The 23,586-nt window shown below is 40.4% G+C and overlaps 1 pseudogene; it reads left to right on the top strand.

The window, feature by feature from the left end:
• The first annotated feature begins 12,720 nt into the window (after nt 1-12,720).
• LOC112135690 (5S ribosomal RNA) lies at nt 12,721-12,829 on the top strand (annotated as a pseudogene).
• The last annotated feature ends 10,757 nt before the right edge of the window (nt 12,830-23,586 follow it).

Below are 23,586 nucleotides of genomic sequence, written 5' to 3'. Positions count from 1 at the left end.
CACAGTCTGGAGTCTGGGAACTCCAAGATCAAGGTACTGGGAGGTTTAATGTCTAGTGACGGCCTGGTCTCTGCTTCCAAGATGGCACCTTGAACACTGCTTCCTCCAGAGGAGACAGACACTGTATCCTCACATGACAAAAGGAACAGAAGGGCAAAAAGACCTAGCCAGTTCCCTGAGGCTGTTTTTACAAGGCATCAATCCCATCCATGAAGGCAGAACCCTCACGGCCTAATAACTTCCTAAAGGCTCCACCTCTTAATACTGTTGCATTGAGGATTAAGTTTCAACATGAATGTTGAAGGGACACAAACACTCAAACCACAGCACCCTCTCTTATACTCAATTCTCTACTCAGATGTCTCCTCTTCAAAAATGCCATTTGAATCATCCTACCAGAAAAAACCCTCCTGTCACATTCTACATTTTTACTCTAGTTTGTTTTTCTAACTCTCACCAATAAATATTTTTTTTTTAAGTAAAAGCAAAGCTGGCCTTGCCTGCATCCATGACTATACATGTGCTAAGGTAAAGATGTCATAAAAACAAATGCCTAAAACAGAAACTAACAAAAAAAAAAATTCCTGTCTATAAAGGAGATTTTTTTGCTATGTTCAGCATCATTGTATACAGACATTTTGGGAGCCAACCACCACCTCACCCTTGTACCCCAGCCCTCAATGGGCAGTGTCAACAAAATATTACAAGAAGAGCATGCATGATGAGAGATCCTACAGTGACCACTTTGGAAAATACAATCTGCTACCACAGTGTCTTCTAATAGAAGTTCCTAAGCGTTAAAGAGCTGAACAAATACCTGTTTCACAAGTAAGCAGCTGCTGTGAGGTGGTGGAAAGAGTACTACACTGAGATTACAAATTCCTGTGTAATCTGACCTCTGCTGCAAACTCATGTCTCTTCAAGCCTGCCCAGCACTCAGGCTTCATCTCATGTTGTTTCCCTGCTCTGAATGTCTCTGCTTCCTCTTCTCTACCAGATGCGGTTGGAAAAGCTGCCCTGACATCACCATGCCCACATGTAATCATGAAAAGATGCTTTCAAAGGCTTGTTGTGACACTGAGCTCATTGCTTCTTTCTTCCTTCCTTCCTCCTTTCCTCCCTCCTTCCCTCTCTTCTTTCCTTCCTTGTCCAGACTTTTCACAGTCCCAGGCACAACCTTAGGAGCCACATAAAGGGGTGGATTTATCATAAAGCTAATGAAAATGAAGATTGAGCACCCTTCGCTTACATGTGTCCCTTCTAAGACCCTGGAAGGGCTCTAACACTGTGTTCATATGGTCAAATGTTGTACTGGTTTGCTAGGACTCCCATAACAAAATACCACAGACAGGGTGCCCTAAAAACAATAGAAATTTATTTTCTCACAGTTCTAGTGGCTAGAACTTCGAGATTGTGTTGTTGGCAGGTTTGTTTCTCCTGAGGTCTCTCTCTGTGGCTTGAAGGTGGCCACCTTCTCACTGTGTTCTCAGGTGGCCTTTTCTCTGTGTGTGAATATCGTTGATATCGCTCCCTCTTCAGGGTCCCACCCTACCAGCCTCAGTTTAACTTAATCACACCTTTGAAGGCCGTATCTCCAAAAACAGTTCCCTAATTAGGGATTAGGGCTTCAACACATGAATTTTGGGGTGACATAATTCAGTCCATAACATATGTTTCTACAATATTACATAATTAAAATGATTTAACATCAATCAGTTGAGATCACTATCTCTTTCCAGTCTAACCTCCACTCAAGTGTTGGAGTCAAAGTAAGTCATTCCAGAGATTTAGCCAAGGCGAAGTTGAGCTGTGATACATTTAGTTGGTGCTTAGTGGGATTTGGTTAACTGGGAAAAGTAATTACAATTCTATTCCCTATAGATAAATTATAAAATTGTTGTTACAGAAAAAGACAACGAAAGAGTACATAGCCAAAAATTATATGGAACCTACAGGGATGGATGGATGGATGATTGGATGGATGGATGGATGGATGGATGGATGGATGGTTAAGGGCTTGAGTAAGTCAGTTAATCTCTACATACTTCAGTTTCCAAGCCCTTAACCATCCATCCATCCATCTATACATCCATCCCTCCATCTATCCATCATGTGATCATTTTACCAAAGCATCCTATAGAATAATAAATTTTGACACTAGCTGTATAATCTTTCATTGCCTTTCACATTTTGTTTTATGTCGTTGTTCAATTTTTAGCTCTATGTTTTATTTGTCCATCAAGACTTCATATTTCTTAGACTAGTACTCTATATTATACATCTTTTTATCCCTGATATCTAACAGAGCTTTACATACAGTAGATGTATTTTCTGAAAATAGTGATTCTGGAAATGCTGATAAACAGTGCTATAGGTACTCATTGTTCTTCTTCAAATCAAACTAACAATCTAAAAAGAAATAATAAGAGGCAATACCATGTAGAGGCTAAGATCATGAGCTCTGGAACCACACTGCCTGCATTTGCATCCCTTTCCTGACAACTGTTAGCTTTTGTAAACTTATCAAGCTTTTATCCTCTCTACACTTTCATCACCTCATCTGTTATGCAGAGATAAATAATAACACCTACCTCAGGGAGTTTTTTCAGGGGCTAATATATGTAAACTACTTATAGAATGCCTGACACGTGGCAATTACTCAAAGTATGCCAGCTGTTATCATTACCATGGGCATTAAGACATATTTGCAAGTGTGCCTTTCCCACTTTGCCGCCAAAGGTCTGCATACTCAAGAGGCTGAAGCAAGAGGATTATTTAAGGCCAGGAGTTCAAGACCAGCCTAAGCAACATAGCAAAACTTTAACAAATATTTTTTTAAAAATTAGCCGTGCATGGTGGTGTGCACTGATAGTCCCAGCTACTTGAGAAGCTGGGGCAGAAGGCTCCCTTGAGGCCAGGGATTTGAGGCTGTAGTGATCCGTGATTACATCACTGCACCCAAGCCTGGGTGACAGAGCAAGACACTGTCTCAAAAAAAATACAAAATAAAAAAATAATGAAAGTCGTCTGCACATCCCCAGTGGAATAGGGGTTGATGTTGGGAATCACATAGTCTTTTTCAATTCCCAAATTCTTTAAAAAGACTTTGAGTATGCAGTGATGGGGCAGAACTTCCTTGACAACTCCTGGTGTCCGCCTGACTGCCTCTTTCCCGTGGGCAGCTCACTTGACAACTTATTTGCTTTTGCCATGCTGGTTTGTGTGGCCCATTAAAAGTTCAGTTTCTCCTGCCTTCTGCTAATTCTTCTATAATTTGACAAATAGATCACTATGCACCCATCGAGTTCTAGACACTGAAGACACAAAAGTGAAAAAGACACAGTCCTCAACCTTAAAAAGCTCACAGACTAGGTTGGGAGACAGATACATACATAACTCCCTAGAGGAAAGTGGTTAGAGATTCTATAAGGGGGTGAAGGAAGCACTTTGGGAACAGAGAAGAGGGAGTCAAAAAGCCACCATCACGGTCTGCCTTAATTCCTAAAGATCACAATTTCATGATCATCTTTAGGGGCCTTAAAAGGACAATGAAATACTCAAAACCAAAATATACTAAAAATTCTAAATCCTAACTAAAATAAATCAGAAGAATAATTTCGCATAGAGATCATTCACAGATCCTCAGCCAAGGGCTGTGCTGCAAACACGCAGGGAGAAGTTCCACAAAGCCTAGCAGGGTGGTGGTTAGAGACTTAAACATGGAGCAAAGGTACTAGAGGTGACACAATTCTGGGGGATACTGGAGTTCTGGCCCAATCAGAACAGAGAGACTTGTCAACACCCCAGAAATTCACTAAGACTCCAGAAAAGTATAGGAGTAAATACCATGCCTTACAGTAAAGGTTAATCCAGATAATACTGACCAATAAAGCAGCAGTAAACACATATGGTATTTTCAGTTCAAATTTAACTTAAATTTAAAATTCATTTCCTCAGTCTCATTAGCCACTTTTCAAATATTTAGCATCTAAATGTGACTGATGGTAACCATATTAGAAAGCAGAGACAAAGAACACGTTTATCATTGTAAGAAAGGTTTATTGAATAGCCCTACTCTAAGAAAACTGAAAACCAAGCCTTAGAGAAGATCAAGAAGAGCCAGCCAAAAATTATCTATCTCAGCACCTTTTAAAGAAAGACAACATAGGTTGTCTTTCTAAGGTATCATTGTAAGAGCCTGGATTATGTTGTCTTTAGCATACAATAAAACAATTCTAGACATAGAAAGAAGCAGGAAAATGGACCCTAATCAAGGGAGGAGAAAACTACTAATGAACACAGACCCTTAGAAAACCTAAGTGTTGGAATTTTCAGACAATGAATTTAAAACAGCTATTATAAATACGTTCAAGGGCACTAAAAATATAGTCATAATGAGTAAATAGATTGAGAATCTTAGAAAAAGAAAACTATTAAAATGAATAAAACATATTCTAAATTATAACATCAGAAGTGAAATATTCTGAATTATATTCTAAAATATAGATATTCTGAATTATAATTATATCTGAAATAAAATATCCTAATTATATTCTAAATTATAAATATTCTAAATTATAATATCTAAAATGAAATATTCACTCGATGAGCTCAACAACAGATTGTAAATGACAGGAGAAAAGATCAGTTGGCTGGGCGCGGTGGCCCATGCCTGTAATCCCAGCACTTTGGGAGGCCAAGGCAGGCTGATCATGAGGTCAGGAGTTTGAGACCAGCCTGGCCAACATAGTGAATTCCCTACCTCTACTAAAAAAAATACAAAAAAATTAGCTGGGCATGGTGGTGGGCGCCTGTAATCCCAGCTACTCAGGAGGCTGAGGCAGGAGAATTGCTTGAACCCAGGAGGCAGAGGTTGCAGTGAGCCAAGATCATGCCACTGCACTTCAGCCTGGGCAACAGAGCGAGACTCCAACTCAAAAAAAAAAAAAAAAAAAGAAAAGAAAAGAAAAGATCAGTCAACTTGTAGACATAGCCCTAGAAATTAACTCAGTCTGAAGAACAGAGTAGGGAGGAAAATCCTAATCGTAACAAATGTAAGTATTCATGCTTCTTGTTTCTTTTCCTAAAATTTATATGTAATTATTCTTTATTAAACTTGTCAAATTTTTAACATGTAAACCAGGCAAGATCTGCCACATACATTTTCATTTATCCAAATGCACCATCACAATACTGTCAACTCTTAATGACTAAAAAGCTGATTTGCTGAACAAAACGAAATCTTCAGCCAACTTAATCACTTTTTGTTTTGCATTATCTATCTAAACAAAAGCCACACTCAAAAATATGATAGATTTTCATCAAATTTGGAAACCTTCTAAAGAATATCAAAATCCTGTTAATTTGATTCACAGGTCATTTGGCATTTTAAAATAAGATACCTGCTGCTGAGATTTCAATCAACTATATCTTCCAGGCTTCTTAATGTGTTTCAGTGAAGCATGTTAGTGGGTAAAATTTCCAGAAATGTGTTCCTTAATTCAGCAAGTATTGATTGAATATATAGTATGTGCTAGAAATTATGCTGAGGATGCAGAAATGAAATAGTCATGATCCTTTATTATACTGAGTGAAGATCCTAATTGATAGAACCATTACAAATAAAGTAATAATTTTAGGCCCTTTGTGGGTCTCCCAAGATTGAGGAAGGAGGTAAGTTGCACAAAGTACCACCAATGAAAAGAGTAACACAAACTTCATTAGGAAGAAAGGTCTAGATTGAGAAGGGGCCCCCTAATTATAGATCAGACAGAGACTTGACCTACAACACCAGAAAACCCAACTTCTAAAGTGCTTTGAGGTTACTTTTTGCACCTGACTAGAGGTGGGCTAAAGAAGCAGCAGTAGATTGCAATATGAAGACTAAGAGATCCTAGGTGATTAACTCAGTCAGGTCCCAAGTAAGCCAAATAATCCAGTGTTCCTTCACTTAACAATCATCCTTACATTTATTAATTTCTGATTTTGTCTGAAGAAATTAGACACAAAAGGGGAACTTTATTGTTATCAATAAGCCAGTTACATATTAATGTAAAATTTCCACAGTAAATTTATAATACAATTGATATAACGATATCAATGGGACATACACATAGTGTTTAATTACTTTATTAAAGCCTTTTACAGTACACTGAATCTCAGTGATGGAAATATTTTACTTTATTTTACCTCACTCCTGCACTGGGAATCCTAGATGCATATATATAAATGTATATTAATATATAATCCTAATACATAATATATTATTGCCACTATTTGTGAAGTCAAAAATTGTCACATTTACATCAATACTCACCCCATGTTTATCTACTTGGTAGCCCTTGGGATCTTTAGTAAAAATAGACATGCATACAAGCTCTAACCCACCACTTCTGATCCCAGTCACCACCATCAAAACTAGCTACTCTATGGATTAATCAAAGCACCACTAACTTTAAGCCTGGGCTCTCTGACATTTTGGCTAGCACTCTCTCTTCTTGCATCACACTCAGCTCCTGATCAAGGGAGGAGCCAGAATGTAGGTGTCCAGTGTGATCAGTCTGCAAGAGACATGTCAGGGAATATGTGCAGGAATTGTGGTATCAGTTTCCACACACAACTACATCATGGGCAAAGTGAATATTGGTTCACCTCACATAGAGGTGAGCGGTACCCTCAAGTGAAAATTTTAAAAGTCATCCCTCACTGGTGCTGACCTCTCTGTGTTCACCATTTCTATCACTTCTAGTAGAAATGAGAAATAGCTTGCCTACACACATAGGCAGGAAAAAAAAAAAAACTTTCAAAACTTTCAAAATATTTTGATTAAGACTTAGCAAGTATTTCTATGCAAATTAATTCTATCTTTAGTGAGTCTGAGTGACTAAAGCCATCCAATCATGAGTGATATAAAAACTGAGAAATGAAAGATAAAATAAATAAGTTAAAATTTTAGGTTACATTTGGTGCAATACATATAACAAGCTGTGCATACGCCCCACATTTTAAGCATGAAAAGAGTTAATGGGACACCTATAATTACCACAGCACAGATAATTTTGGACATAAAGGAAGAGGCATAGAAATTTCATTAGCAAAAAATATAAAAACATATATATTTGTTCTATTCCCTTATTTAAATGTTAAATTAGTATTTTTAACATATTGATTTAAAGGATCACCAAATTATAAGCCCACCTGTGGCATCCACATGTATCAGTTCACCCAGGCCCTGGTTTATTCTGTTCTTCTCTTAAGGTTAAACCAAATTGAGAAAAAAAAAAAAACGCAGAAGGCAGGAAAACAAACGTAAAAAAATATTGACTTTTTTTTTCCTTTTAACTGATAATGCTGTTTGGACAACATAACTAAATTCTGGGCCAAGTGGCCTTTCTAATATCTCAGCCCTGAATTAATCCTATGTACCCAGACACTGACAAAGCTGGATAGTATAAGCCTCACCCAAAAGCAAAATGCTCTTAATACTAAATTAACCTCATAGCCAGAAAAGAACAAACACTTCTTTCAGAATAAGTATCCAAAGAGCGAAAGAAGAGGAGAAACGTATGACTAGTTACTTTTCCCAAGCTCCTCAGTCATAATTTTGTTCTACTACTATTGAAGACATTAAGTGAGATGAGAAAATAGCCAGGATTGTTAATCTACAAAGTCATCCCACCTGGAAACAAGAAGGGGGGAGGGGAGGGAGGGGCCTATTCCTCCCCCACTCACTGGCACTGCTATTAATAGCAATGTACTATCTGCCTCAATTTCTCTACATAAGTGGTAAATATCTCTCATTATAAAATAATGTAAATTACTTTTATCCAAATTCAAGTACTAAATAGATCCATACAACAAAATATGTCAGTGGAACTTCCTAGGATTATGGTGAAATTATATATGGATACACATATACTCTACAGGTATATGTACATGCATATACCTGCTTTCTATATCTTAGCAGAGTGCTTGGCATTTAGCAAGTGTTCTGTAGTGTGGTAACTTATTACCCCTGTTTTTCCATCTGTAAAATGACAACAATAACATCTTACATTTCTGGCACGTATCAGGTATGCAGTGAGTGATTATTATTATTGTCTTAATCTTGCTCAAGATAAATGTAGTTTTTTCCATGCTCCCTCTGAGAAGGACTGCCATATTTGGGGCAAAAGAAATGGTTGTCTCATTTGGAAACAGGAAGATGGGGAAATATTCCTTACAATCTAATACTCATTAGTTATTATTTAATAAGTCTAAATGTGACCTGGGTATGGGCATTTTTAAATGCTTCCCAGAAGATTCCAAAGAGCTGCCATGGTTGAGAACCACTGCATTCATCCCATGTCCGAACAAGTGAGTGAGAGGAGATCAGAAATTGGTCCCATCTTCACAAGTTCAATCTCCCAATGCCACTTCTTGCTTGCTTGCAGATTCTTCTGGGGCCACTCTAGCTTTTCGTCCTCTAAAAGCTCTGCAATGGTTTGATGCAGTTCGTCAATTCAATTACAGCTGAAAAATTCAGTCTGTATTCCATTTCCTATCACAAATTTGCCCAGCCATGAAATTTAATGCAGCTCATCAGAGATTCTGTAATGCTACTAAATAATAACATATAAATACTGTACACCATTAATAGGATACCAACAGTAAGTGCCCTGAAAGTCAAATATAAATTATCTTAAATTATGAATTTTCTGAGAAAAAAATTACTGTTAAAAAAATGAATCTTTTTGCAAGTTTAAATTTGAAATCAGATTATCTTACCTTTTAAAATCCAAAATCCAAATAATTTAAAATCCATAATTAATCTCCCTAGATTTTAATTCTGCTCAGTCTCAGGTAGGAATGTTATACAATTCCTGGGTAGATTTTGAGTTTTTCAGTAGCTGCTGCCTGGGTTCTTGTCCACTGTGTGAATTTAGTTTTTTCAGACCCTCCCAAGTTAGGTTAAATGACAGGCTTTGCATATGTCCCACTTCAAAGGAATCAAAAGAGTTAACAGGACACGTAAACTATTACAGCACAAGTCTCATACTGTTAAAATATAGACCCTACAGCCGCTAATTCCTTCATTCCTACATCCCGAGATCTGAGTAGTCAGAGTTACCTCAGACCACAGCAAAGACTCAGGGCTATGAAGGGAAGACGAGAAAGAGGCAAAGATCTCTCAATTCAGCCTCATCAGGACACCAGACAGTCTCTGCCAAGGTTAGCAGGACCCCATCTGTGCCTTTCAAGCCCTTCAACTCAATGGAGAGAAAGCTTCCATTGCCAGGTTAATTTTGACAGTATTTACCGTACCTAATGGGAAATCTACCCTTGTATTCGTTCTCTCCAAGAGTGACATTTGAGACATTCATGCAAGGAATAATTCCATTACCGCGAGGTTTAGAGATCTGCAGCGATGACAGCATCAGCCCACAGATGTTATTTGAGGTGCTTTGCTTCTTTTCTTCTCTGCATATTTAAAAACCTCTCAATCTTGCTTTTTCTTTAGAGTCCTATGCTTGAGGATTTGTAGGCAGGTTAAGGTAACCGGTAAGAGTAGCACCTCAGAAGCTATTACTAGCCTTACACTGAAGCTGTAAGAGGAGGGAACTGTAGACATAGAAGAACAATGCAGTCACTGCCAAACTGCAGCTTGGCAGGGAGGGAGCCAGGGAATGAATACCTCAGCCTCCCCTCCTCCCACTCTGGGATCCCTGCTGGGCCATACTCAACCAGATCTGGAGAGCAAAGCAGTCTGCATGAGAGAGTAGCCTGCACCTCCAGAGGTACAGGCCGGGGCCTGGAAAGATGGATGGAAGATCTGGAGAAATTTGTGAAGAATACCTAGCACTGCCTTTCTACTCCATTTCCATGTGTTGTTCCCCTATTCCTCTCAAGAAGGCTCCATTGAGTTTCCAATGGTTAAACCTGCTTCTTAAAGGCATTCCTTTCTATTCTAACACACGTAGTGCTAAATTTTTCCTAGATTCTGCCTATCTTGTTTTGTTTTACTTTCCCTTCAATTTCTGGCTCAGGCAAGATTTCAGAAAATTCTTCAGATTTTCTCTTGCACGTTCTTAATCAAAACACTCTGGGTCTACCATGGTCATCCACTGTACAAACCAACCTTCCCACCTTTAAAATCCCATGGAGTTGGATAATCCCATTCAGGATAGGGTCTCCATCAGGTCAACACAGGCCTGGATTTTATCTGTTATTATCTATTTTATTTATTATTATTATCTATTTAATATTCCTACTTTCCCTGTGCCTTCTCTTTATGTATGAATTCCACACATTTCTTGGGTATGTTCCCTCAACGTGCACATGATGTCTGTGCCACGTTGGAGCTTTCCAAATCATGCCTTTTCCTAGTAGTCTCTCAAATGTTCCATAATCCCCTGATATAGCTGACCCAATCTGCAAGCTCTAAGAGACTGTTTTTCAGTCATGCTTGGCTTCCAGCATCTTTTGAGAAGTAATTCCAGCCTTTTTCCTTAAGACATTGCTTCTCTTACTTTTGTTGGACCCCAGTCACTATTTCTGATTTAGTAACATCTAAAATAGTTTCCTCTTAACTCTCGTATGCTGTTGGTGGGAATGGAAAGTAGTACAGCCACTATGAAAAATAGTATGGCGGTTCCTCAAAAACTAAAACTAGAACTACCACATGATCCAGCAATCCACTGCTGAGTACATATCCAAAAGAAAGGAAATCAGTCTATGTATATAAAAGAGATATCTACATGCCCATGTTTATCGCAGCACTGCTCACAATAGCCAAGATATTGAATCAATCTAAATGTCCATCAGTGGATGTCTGGATAAAGCAAATGTGTAATATATACACAATGAAATATTACTCAGCTATAGAAAAATGAAATCATATCACTTGCAGCAACATGGACAAACATTATGTAGAATATTACGTTAACTGAAACAAGCTAGGCACACAAAGACAAGTATCACATGTTCTTACTTACATGTGGAAGCTAAAAAAACTGATCTCAGAAAGAGTAGAATGATGTTTACCAGAGGCTGGGAAGGGTAGGAGAGAGAGAGAGAGGTTGGTTAATGGGGACAAAAATACAGTTAGACATAAGCAATAAGCTCTAATGCCCAGTAGCACAAAAGAATGACTATAGTTAACAATAATTTATTGTACATTTCAAAATAGCTAGAAGATTTGGAATGTTCTCAACACAAAGAAATGATAAAGTTTGAGGTGATGGATATATCCCAATTACCCAAATTTGATCATTACACATTATGTGCTTATATCAAAATATTGCATGTACCCCATAAATATGTACATTAGGTATCCATTAAAAATGTAAATAAAAACTGTTTATAAAATAAGTTTTAGAAAACTAAAATAAATAAAACCGTTTTCACTTTTATAAAACCCTGTTAAGAATAATTACACCTAGGCATGTCTCATTTTCCCTTTCATATCTGCCTATATGAGCTTTAAAACATCAAAAAACAAACAAAAAATTTTCTATATTTTCTAGTTTAGTTTCTAGATTGCAACACATCTCCTAAAAAAGTCTTTTATTACAATTTCATCATATTTTCTTCCATTATTTTATTTTGTTTTCTCACTTCCTTCTATTCTGATAGTAGTTTGAAATATATTTCTCAAGCTCCTTTTGCTCCTCTTTGATTTCCTGAGTTAATTTGATTTCTAGAAGCTGAGAATTCCAGGCCAAAGCCTTTATAGCCTTTGGATTTGAAATCATTTTATCAAGATAATTTTCTACTTTACTTCTTTTTGATGGCATATTCTCTGCATAATAAGGACTGATGGCATTTGTTTATTCCTAAAACCTGCTACTGTTTTGTGGGCCTCAGAAATCCAAAGTCATGGTCAGAGTTTATATAACTAACAAATTGTAGCAGAAGCTCTGGGGTCCTCATGCCACATCCCCTCTGCAGCCCATTTGATTTCAACACAACTGAGTGGGACAGTTCTGGCATGTTGCCAGTATCCCCCCTCAAACACTTCCCAAGGCTTGTCTGCTTCAGGCCCCCCTCCAAAGCCTGAGAAGGCCACTCAGTCCTTGTGCCAACAAGCAAGGGGCCTGCTGTCAATCCGTGGGGAACAGGGCACAGCAGATAAGTAGCCCGGCTTCCCATGCTCCAGAGACAACCTTAGTGAAGTCTACTCAATTCCCAGAGGGTTCTTGTTGTCCATGGTGAAAACCAACTCCGTAATACACCCTTTCTCGCTTTCCCTTTCTCACTTACCTCATCCTCTCACTTTAGCTTCCTGGGGTCATTTCAAAAGCCAAACAAAAAGGAAAAAAAAACACCCTATCTACACCCAGTCTCAACTCAGCTCTTGGAGGAAAGCAAACTAAGACACAAAGCAAGCCTAGAGACTTCCCAGTGAGGCAGCATTACAGGAGTCACTTTTTTTTTTTTGGAGACGGAGTCTTGCTCTGCCGCCCAGGCTGGAGTGCAGTGGCGACATCTCGGCTCACTGCAACCTCCACCTCCCCGGTTCAAGCAATTCCCCTGCCTCAGCCTCCCGAGTAGCTGGGATTATAAGCACATGCCACCTTGCCTGGCTAATTTTTAGTAGAGACAGGGTTTCACCACGTCGGCCAGACCGGTCTTCAACTCCTGACCTCAGGGCAATCTGCCTGCCTTGGCCTCCCAAAGTGCTGGGATTACAGGCATGAGCCACCACACCCAGCCAGGAGACACTCTTAAGACAGAACACTTGTCTAAGGCCGTATCACCCTGAACACACCTGATCTCAGAAGTTAAGCAGGGTTGGGCCTATCTAGTACTTGGATGGGAGACTGTCTGGGAATATCAGGTGCTATGGCCTTTAAAATAAATTATAAAAGACAAAGAACACTAGAAATTGCTCTGCCCCCATTCCCTTTTGTCCTTGAGGCAGCCAGTTCAATAGCAGACGAGTTAGGCCTGGCATTAACAATTCACAGCTGGAAACCTCATATACACACTAGTAAGGTCCACATGGAATTTAGGTACCTTTGTAGAAGCACAGCAAGAGGAGCAAAAAAAAATTGTTCCTGGGACTCTACCTGTTTCAAGGTAAGCCTTCACTGAGATTCAAAGACTCTCTTTTGATGATTAAATCCCTCTCTCAGCCTTCCCTGCAATACTAAGACAAGCCACAGCCTTGTTCAAGGTCAGCTGTTTTTGACCTCTCAGCTGGGCATCTGTTAAGGCCCAAGCAGCAGCCCCCTTATACACAACCCTGTCTGTATAGAAAACCACACTTTCCTGTATAAAAATATCCTTTTGCCTGTAGGCAAAGCCGCCATAATCTGCAGTGAGCCACCAAGATCATTTTCCCATGTGGTTCCCTTAATTAAGCCCAGGGCCTAAGCCACCTACAAGGCCAGGCCTACTAGAAGCCAACTACACAGCAGCAAAAACTAGCCACACAGCCAAATACAGGTCACCGCAGACTGACAGGGTGAAAAGCCACGAGCTTAGGCTGTATCCGTTATTTTTATCCCCAAACTGGACACATTATCTCCTTTCCGAGGTCCCCAGTTCATGTACCATTGTTAAGAGTTTGGGGAATCAATAAATTATCACATTTTTTTTTAGTCAAGTTCAGAACTGACTAAAGAGATAGACATAGTGATCCGGCAGATGGAGATTAAAATATTATCTTGATTACTGGTGAAGCTGTTTGCAGAATGTAGCTTAGGTTACCACCAAGGGGGTTCTCTAACATGTAACCCTGGAATTAAACTGAAGTAATTGCAGGGGCAGAGGGTTTAAGCTTACCTGCCACTGCATGGCAGAGGGAAGATTAAATTCCAGCCAAAATGCCACTTCTCCTTCTCTCAAAAGGAGTGGATGAGGGGCAGAAAGAGGCCGGGAATGCTACTCTAGATAATCTGTCCATAAGGGAATAGGAGGAATGTTCCTTCCTAGCAGCTTCCTCCGCCTACACTTCTTGTGTTTGGCCAAGTGAGGCTATCAGTCTCAGCTCCACATCACTGCCTTATACCTGCACCCATCAGATAGAGAATGCCCCTAACCGAGTTCATCTCATTCATCTCTGTTTGGACAGAGCTTCACTGCAGAACATGTCACAAGCCACTTGTCAGACTTTGGATTCTCACCCTGGGCTCAGGTGTCCACCCCAAACCAATGAACTATGGCAAACAAGGAAGTGCAGCAAAGGGCTCAAGTCTGTGGCATCTAGGACCACTTCTGTGGTCAGGGACTGTGGGAGAGGCACCAGTCAGAGCTGTCCAGAGCAGATTTCAGGGTGGACTTACTTCTGCAGGGTGCATGATGCTGTACCCGCTTGCTTCTGACTCTGCTCTTGGACTGACTAAATAGTGTCCCTGTGCCATATCAAGTTAGCCTTCTCCCTGGCACCTCCCCTCAGGGCCTATGGTCAGTGGAGCAATCCTAGGTAAGGCCTTCTCCTGTTATTCCTAGTATTTCAGGATTCACTTCTCCCACCACCTCTCAATTGCTATCACAGAGTTAGGTCAGGTCCTTTCACCAAAGACCATGACAACCAACACCATCATCTTACCTCTGCTCCCGAAAACTCCTACCATACATAGACCACATTCTATGCCTTCCTATTGAGAATTTGCTGTAGAACCCAAGAATCTTTCAGATTTCCAGTACAGAATCAGTGTCCACTTAAATTTACATAAAAATAATTGGTTGGAAATTATTTTGACTCCCAACTACATGACAGCAACATTTTTCAAGGGCAATTAAATTTTAAGGACTGACTCTTCTAAACTGGAAAACCCATGTCCTGGCTCCTAGGAGGCCATGCAAAACAGGAAACTCAGAGCAACCTGGTTGCATAAGGATAATATGGTTAAAACCACCTTTACACAGCAATTAACCACATCACAGTGGGCTGCCCTACCATAAGGTTATACCAGTCAAACTCTTCTAGTCAATCAGGTAAGAAACCAAGAAGAATGAATTACAAGGGAAAAAAACTAATCAAAACGATTCAACTCTGTTGAAAAATAGTCAAGTCAGTCAACACTGAACTTGATTATCAAGAGTCACCTAGTGGTCACAACACCACGGATTCCACCTTTTCTCCACTCCTGGCATGTTCTGGAAGTATCATGTAGACATTGCCCTCATGTCCCTAGATGCAGAGGAGAACCTCTCTCACTACAGAAAACCAAGCCAGGGAGAGGGAAAAGGGGGGAAGTAAAGGATTTCTAATATCAGCCCTCCCTTCGGCCATGGGAATGCCCAGCAAGCTAAGACCTCAGGAGCAATAATGGTAGCATTGTTGGCACAGTGATCCTCATGAGGGACAGGGAATATCTGGAACTGTGTTGAGTCACATGAGAGCTCTATAGGGACATAAAGTGGGGCAAATAGTTGTTTTGTTCCTCGTTATTGACAACTTTGGGTCACCCTGAGACCACAGCAATATCATAGCAGGTCCCCTAAACCACAAAGCATATACGTGGATCAGTCTGCAGCCAAGCTTGCAGCCCCCACAGCACTCTCATGACTCTACAGAGGTGACCACCACGTGGAGTTCTCGGACCCCACCCCAGGGTCTTTGAATCAGAATCCACATTTTAACAAGATCCCTGGGTGAGGAGCTTTCCCAGTAAAGTTTGAGAAGCATGGCTCTGCTTCTCAGACTGAGATTGAGAAATGTGGGTGAATAGGGAAAGAGGACAAAGAAAAGAACAGAAAGAAAAGCAGAGATAGAAGTATCTGTAAGAGAGAATCACTCTGCTTTTCAGTGAGTTGAAACCAAGCCTGCAGAAGGGGCTAGGGAGAACACAAAACTTGCTTTTGATCAAATCCTGGATCTGAGAAATCTCCACCTTTGATTCAAAGGGTTCTTCAGTCCTTGTGTGAATTTGATAAGCTAGGATTTCTAGGCAGGGATCAAAATATTTTGCTGCATTCTAGGAAGCCAAATAAAAGCAAGTAAAGAAATGGTAGCTCTGAGAAAATCGAACAGAAAAAACTAGAAATCCTATTTCCATCCTTAGGAGCTTGCTCAGGCCACCCTCATTTTGCCACTGCAGGATGCTCTCCCACTTCCTCCACTAGTGACTCACTCTGAGTGGGTCCCAGTCCTGACTCCTTCATGTCTGAGCTGAAGACACACAGAGCACTACTCCCAGTAGAAGGATCAATTAATTGTGAGCAAGAACTTAACACTCTAATTGGCTCCTCACAATCTCACTTAATGATAAAGATGTCTCTTGCCTTAGGGAGAAAATCTAGTGAAGAAGTTCATGATCATTAACTTTTTTAAGTTTTAAGGGAAGCAAACAATTTTAAGGAAGCTGACCCAGTGTATTTCTTTGATCTCTTCTATCCGAGGCAACTTCTGATATACTTGTATGAATATAAACCAGAGAAGTCTTTGTTAACTACCAACCTGAGTAAGGATCAAAGCCACTAATCCTGGACAGTCCTGAGTGGAACCCAGATCTCCAGAGACAAGCAAGAAGATTGCTGAAGTCAGGACGCAGACTCAAATCTGTGAGAGTCACATAGAGCAAAACTTGGCCAATTCGCAGCCTATGGACCGCATGTGGCCCAGGATGGCTCTGAATGCAGCCCAACACAAGTTCATAAACTTTCTTAAAACATTATGAGATTTTTGTATGGATCTTTGTTTCTCTTTTTAGCTCATCATCCATGGTTAGTGTTAGCGTATTTTATGTGTGGCCCAAGACAGTTATTCTTCCAATGTGGCCCAGGGAAGCCAAAAGATTGGACACCCCTGATGTAGAGGAAAAAGTAGACGATTCATATTTCCCCGACCTGGTGCTTTGGCCAACCCCATTGTCTCATAGATGGGCATAATCATGTCTCAGAGTGGAGAGGGGTTCCTGCAAGCATGGGAACGATAGAAAAGTCTGTTCTGCCTACAAAGAGGCAGATAGGAAAACACAGGTTCCTTGAAAGTCAGAATTACACATGATTTTTATTTTATTCTCTGTAGGGTTTTGGGGTTTTTTGTATTTTCCATAAAATATATTTTATTTTTTCAATCAGACTTAAAGTGAGGTTACATTAAAATGTAAGGACATTGAAACCAAAAAAACGTAGAAATGAGCCTGTTCTCCATCAACTCTTAGCTTTGTAATTTTGGGGAAATCATTTAACCTTGCTAAGCTCCAGTTTCCTCAATCCACAAATGACTTTTTTAATAATTGCTGCCTTCTCAACTTCATAGAGGTTTTGTGAGGCTTAAATAAGATAATGAATACTTAGTCCTACAACTCAAAATCACTAAGGACTTTTTCAAAGATGGGATGGCTTTAGATAACCTGCTTATGTTCTGGGCACCTCCTCTAAGACCTAGCATGAGTCAACTGCAGAAAGTAAGGCAGGAGGCAGCAATGTGGAGTGGAAAGAGCATGGGGCTTTGAGGCCAGACAGATCTGAGTATAAAAGCTAGTTCTGGCCCTTACCATTGGTATGACATTGGGCAAATTACTTCACCTCTCTGAGCCTCAGTTTTTTTAATCTATTATATGGGGACAATATCCATGCAGGATGGTTATAAGAATCAGAATAAACACATATTATTTGCCTGGCCCTTTGGAGGCAGTGATGATTATTCCTTCCTGCTGGTAGGATCAGGAAGTGGAAGTGTAGCCAAACATTCTTATATTGAAAGAGTATATAATTAAAATTTGCCCTGTGGGTTCAGCTGTTTTCTCCACCAAGCATGCATTGGTTGATGAAGAGGTAAAGTGTTGCTTGCCACTTCTGCCAGGATGCTTATTTACAAAAGCAAGAGCCAAACCTGGTATCAAGTGGGATAGCTATGTCATGAAATCCTGTCTTCTTGGTCCTAAGAATGTAAGAAGCCAAAGGACCCCACAGAATGCAAGTTGTATACAGGACTCCGTTGCTGTTTAGTTGCCTACATACTGCAGGTGGTAAAAGAGGTATAAAATGGTAGCCACGGTGGTCATAGTTGGCAGTAGATACAACAGAGAGACTAAGGTAGAACTACAGGCATCAAAATTAGTGATGACTACCATGACAAGGGCAACAAAAAGAGGCAGAACACAGCCCTGTGTTGGGACTGTGATAAAGATCAGTCTTAGTGGCAGAGGCATCTCAACTGTGGTCCAAGGGGCAAGTACAAGTCACCCACCCAACCAGACTTCTTAGGAAGCTCTGCTCTTCAGCCTACAGTCTCTAGAAACTAAGCAACCAGAAGCAGAAGCCAAGACTGCAGGAGTGATGTCCATTCTGAGTGCAGTTGGCTGAAGAAGAGCCGAGGGCTTTTCCAGGGAGAATGTGAGGTTTAGGCAACTGGCCATGAGGTGGTCGGGACAGACAAGAAAGCTCACTCTCCTGATCATGAAGCCCTACTGTGTAAACTGTAGTTTCTGAGCCTGAATCAGACTCCATAAGCAAAGACTTGATTGTTAAATTTCCTAAAAGACAGGAATAATCATTCTTTGAAAACATCCTCCTGCCATCCTGCCCCAACAAGTCTCTTCTATAATTTGAATTACATTCATAAAAGCATGTTTCAACTGCAAAGTACCATGCAAATGTAAGATGGTTTTATTGCTGTTATTATGGCTAATGGTATTCCAGAAGCCCCACCCCAATGTACAAAGCACAAAACATTCTTAGAGGCAAAAAATACTTGAGTATCCATCCTAATGAATAAAATGTCATTTACCACCCTGGCTTTTTTCTTATCTTTAGAGACTTCATAATCTTTTCTGGCATTTCAGTAAAGCTAAGGAACCTCACTCTTTTTTAAGCTAACTGCCTGGAAAATGCATTCCCGCCTCTCTCATATGCAGAATAAAAGTGTCTGCCTGTCTAGCCAAGGCGGAGTCCTAAATATGAGACTGCAGACAAAATAAAGACTAATCTGACTCCATCATCGTTTCCACTCGAGTTTCCAGGCTGCAGCCTCTATGCTCAAGGTGCCTGCATTTATTGGGCACTCTCCTTTCTGTATGGTTTCCATGTCATGCATATCATCGGTCATCCGACTTCAGGCTCCTTCAAATCCTGCATGTTCCCCTTCTAACTGTGCAGAGAAGTTGAATTTTTATAGCAATGGCATGGCTATCCTTGTTCTCTGCTCTTAGAATAATTACAGACAGTGAAGAAGAGAGATGCCTGTTATTTGGGCCACCCATTTGTTCATTCTCTTACCAAGTATATACTGAGCCCCTCCTATGTGTAAAGTGGTTGGAAATAAAAATATAGAGAAACATAAATCCAGCCTTGAATTTCCTGTCAACCTGGACAGAGGTTGCTGTCATCCTGTTTCCAAGGAAATGTGTTTTATTTTTCAATTGGTTGCACAGTCAGTAAATACCACCATAAGCTGGCAATGTCAAGAGGAGAGTAGTAAACCCCAAATCAAGGAAAAACCTGAAGATGGCCAATATTATTTAAGCAGGATGCTAAAATATGGTCCATGCAATGAAATCCACACTGAGTCAGGGCAAGCTACGGTCACACAGTCACTTAACACACATCTGGGGACGAACCACACAAAAGGAGCTAATGTGAGAATCACAACCCATGAGCAAGTTGAGATTGAAGGCAATAGAGATTAATAAGGAAGCTTTACTCATGGCTTCCCTCCCTGTCTAAGACATCCCACTTCCAGCACCCCAAATCCCCAGATGAATACTCCCATTCATCCTTTAAAACTAGTCTAGGCATCACTTCCACCAGGAAGCTCATCTTCCTCATCACCACCCCTTCCCGACACAATCTGATGCCCCTTCTTGTTGTACTATTTGGTGCTTTTTTATACCACTGCACTCTACATACTGGTGTTTAATTGTCTATTTGTGTGTCTATTATCCCTACACCATGAGTTCCTGGAGAGCACGAATTTGTGTCTTATTTATCATTTACCATAGTGCCTGTTATATTTATTGTGCACATGTTTGTAGCATGAATGAACGGATTAATGAATGAATGAATGAATGAAGAGGGCTAATACATTCTTTAGAAACCTGGGTACTCAGCTCTTACAAGAATGCCTTCACTGAACACAGGGACTTTGCAAATGAAAATGTGCAGCAAATATTCTTCCCTCCTTTAGGTCAAGGGCAGAAAGTCAGCATAGTGTCAGTTAAGTCTCTCCCTCAGCTGGAGAGACAAGCCATCCACAATTTGCAAGCTTTCCTCGCCTGCGGTGCTTTGGAGGATTTGGCTATAGGGCTCTTAACGAGATCAAGCTGAATCACACAGTCTCATCCTGTCAAAACGCATTGGAAATCTTTCTTGGGTGATTTATCATGGAAATTCACATGGCAGGGAAGGGGAAGAGGTATTAGAGGAAGCAGAGAAAGCCACTCTCTGCTGGCAGTGCTGGGCTGGCAAGATGCCCACAGCAGCTGCAGCAGCTGGTGGACAAGGCTGTGCTGACATGGGATGGATGGGCTCCTGTGAGAAGGCCACCTCCTGAAAATAAATAATCATCTCCAGGACAGGCCCACTCCAAGAACTGCGTTAACACAGAACAGCCGCAGCCAGTAAATCCTGGCCAACGAGTATAGTAGGGTGAGGGGGATGGTATTGATTTGCAGCTGCTGGCAACGCCTGACAGATCAGCTAAAATACGGAGTAGCTTAGATTTGCTCCCAAAAGTCAATAACAACACCATGACTAATTTAAAGCCAGGGCATCCACAGCTAACTGAAGTCACTGCTAGAGAGAGATTTGGGTAGAACAATGTAAATAACCAGAAATGTGAGAATATCTTCTGGATCTAAAATATATCTGTAAATATTTTGACTCCCCTCTCTTGCACTTCCCTCCCAGGCTGTAGGGGCTTATCTTAGGATAATCTTAGTTTTGTGCAGATGACTTTATTTTGTTGTTATGGTGCTGTGTGTGCCAGTATAGCATGCTGGCACTTCTTGTTAAAAGCAGCATTAACAAATGTGGGCTCAAATAGAAAGCCATTGCCATTTGTCAATGTTGCTTTGAGAAGAGGTACCAGCTTGTACCGTGGGGCCTTGGAGGGCAGAGACTCTGTCATTCCAAGGCTGAGAAACTGCTCTTTGCCAGGCAGTATGCTGAAAACAAAGATACAAAGATGGAATGAAAATGGGACACTGCTCTAGGACCCCTCAAATCTAACAAAGGCGATAGATCAGAGATAGAGAAAGAGTGTCAGCTAAGAGAAAACACTACGGCACCAGAGTGTGATGCTTTGAATAGGGTAATCCCTGGCTGTTCTGGATCAGAAAGGGCCTGCCTTGGGAGAAGCTTCTAGGAAGAAATCATGCCTTAGCCCACAGGCCGACACATGGATGATTCAAAAGACCTCTTCTCAGAAATTCGCAGTGTGTATCCATTGTTATTTAACATTTGAGACCCTGCAAGCTTTTCTTTTTCTATTTCTTGTTTGTTCATACATTATCCTTAACAATATGTGTACGCTAGATGTGCGGGGAGTTTAAAAATTCACTGACAATGAAGAGAGAGAGGTGGGGACAGGGGCCAGAAGATTTTGATTAATCAAGATGAGAATAATGGCCCCTATTTTTTAAAGTTTATTTTTAATAATAATATTTTTTGGAAAAAACAACACAAAGAAAGTGAATGTAGATACAACCCAAAAAGCCCCATGGACTTTGAGGCATGGTTGCTGGCATTCTTGGTTTGAGACCAAACAAAGTAAATAACACAAAGAATTATCAAAAATCATTGAAGCCAGAAAACACTTTATTGATGACTAATACTGTGTTAGTTTCTCAGAGCTGCTGTAAAAAAAGTCCCACAAACTGGTTGACTTAAAACAGACATTTCAAGAAACAACAGAGGCTGGCGAGTTTGCAGAGAAATAGAAATGTTTTTACACTGTTGGTGGGAATGTAAATTAGTTCAACCACTGTGAAAGACAATGTGGCAATTCCTCAATGATTTAGAATTGGAAATACCATTTGACCCAGCAATCCCATGACTGGATATATACCTAAAGGAATACAAATTATTCTGTTACAAAGATACACACACACATATGCTCAATGCAGCACTATTCGCAATAGCAAAGACATGGAATCAACCCAAATGCCCATCAATAATAGGCTGGATTAAAAAAATGTGGTACATATACACCATGGAATACTATGTAGCCATAAAAAGGAATAAGATCATGTCCTTTGCAAGGACATGGATGAAGCTGGAAGCCATCATCCTCAGCAAACTAACACAGGAACAGAAAACAAAACACCGCATGTTCTCACTTATAAGTGAGAAGTGAAGAATGAGAACACATGGACACAGGGAGGGGAATGACACACACTGGGGCCTTTCAGGGGGTGGGGTGGGGTGCAGTGAGGGGGGAGAGCATCAGGCAAAAGAGCTGATGCATGTTGGGCTTAATACCCAGGTGATGGGTTGATAGGTGCAGCAAATCACCATGGCACATGTTTACCTATATAACAAACCTGCACATCCTGCACATGTACCCTGGAACTTAAAATTTAAAAAAACAGGCAAACATTGATTCTCTCACAGTTCTGGAGATGAAAAGTCTGAAACCAGGGTGTCTGCAAATGTGGTTGCTATTTTTGGGGTACTGAGGGAGAATCCATCTCCCAGCTTCTGCTGGTTGCCGGTAGTCCTTGGAGTTCCTAGGCTTGTAGCTGCATTGCTTCCACTTCCACCTCTGTCTCCACATGGCCTTCTCTCCTGCGTGTCTCTTTGTCCAGAGTTTCATCATCATAAAAGGTCACCAATCAATGGATTAAGGTCCACCCTAATCCAGAATGACCTCACACTAACTGATTACATTTCCAAATTAGGTCACATTGACAGGTCCTGGGGGCTAGGACTTTAACATGTCTTTTGGGAGGACACATTCAACCCACAGCAAATACCTACTAGCCCTGCTCACTTTTCATCTCAGCCACTGATGATTTACCAAAGATTAGTCACTCATCGACCAACACTCAATCCAGGGAAATGTGGCAAAGACAAAAGATTAAAAAGCCAGGAAATATCCTTACCATCTCTCTCCTCTATCTTTTTTTTTTTTTTTTTTTTTAATCCTGAAGATTTCCTGGGAACTCCGACAATAGTAAGGTACCTATACATTTGGCAGTAAACGAAGAGAAAAAGGTTCTTTTCTGATCTTTTAGCTGGACAGGTGTGTGAGCTATCCACCATTCTCCTCTCTAAAATGGATGTGTATGTGCGTAGTGCATTACATTTGAGCATGATAAATCCGAATTGGTTCTGTTGTGGTTTCTCTCTTTGTGCTCGCATTTGTCTTCTTTCTACAGACTTGGCATTCTAGTATATCACATATCCTGAACAAAATGTCCAATTCTTACTCAGCACCACGTTTTGGTAGATAAGAGGTGAATGAAATGCTAAAAGTAATATATAATTTTCTCTCAACAAATGGCAGAGGGAATAATACAGTAGTGATGTTTTATAAAGGAAAGACTAATTACAGTGGGAACCAAACATAGCAAGGATCCCATTTTAATCTTTCATAACGAAAAATGTCACTAACACATCTGGGTGCTTTTTCTTGTTCTTAATAGTAGCTTGAAATAATGACAGTTGGGGAAGCTGTACTATAGTTGTCCCAAAGTTTGATTTATAATCAGT

This window comes from Pongo abelii, chromosome 9 (assembly GCF_028885655.2).
Source record: "Pongo abelii isolate AG06213 chromosome 9, NHGRI_mPonAbe1-v2.0_pri, whole genome shotgun sequence".
Taxonomy (NCBI): Eukaryota; Metazoa; Chordata; class Mammalia; order Primates; family Hominidae; genus Pongo; species Pongo abelii.
Note: the sequence above shows the minus strand (reverse complement) of the source record. Positions and strands in the feature narration are given on the sequence as shown.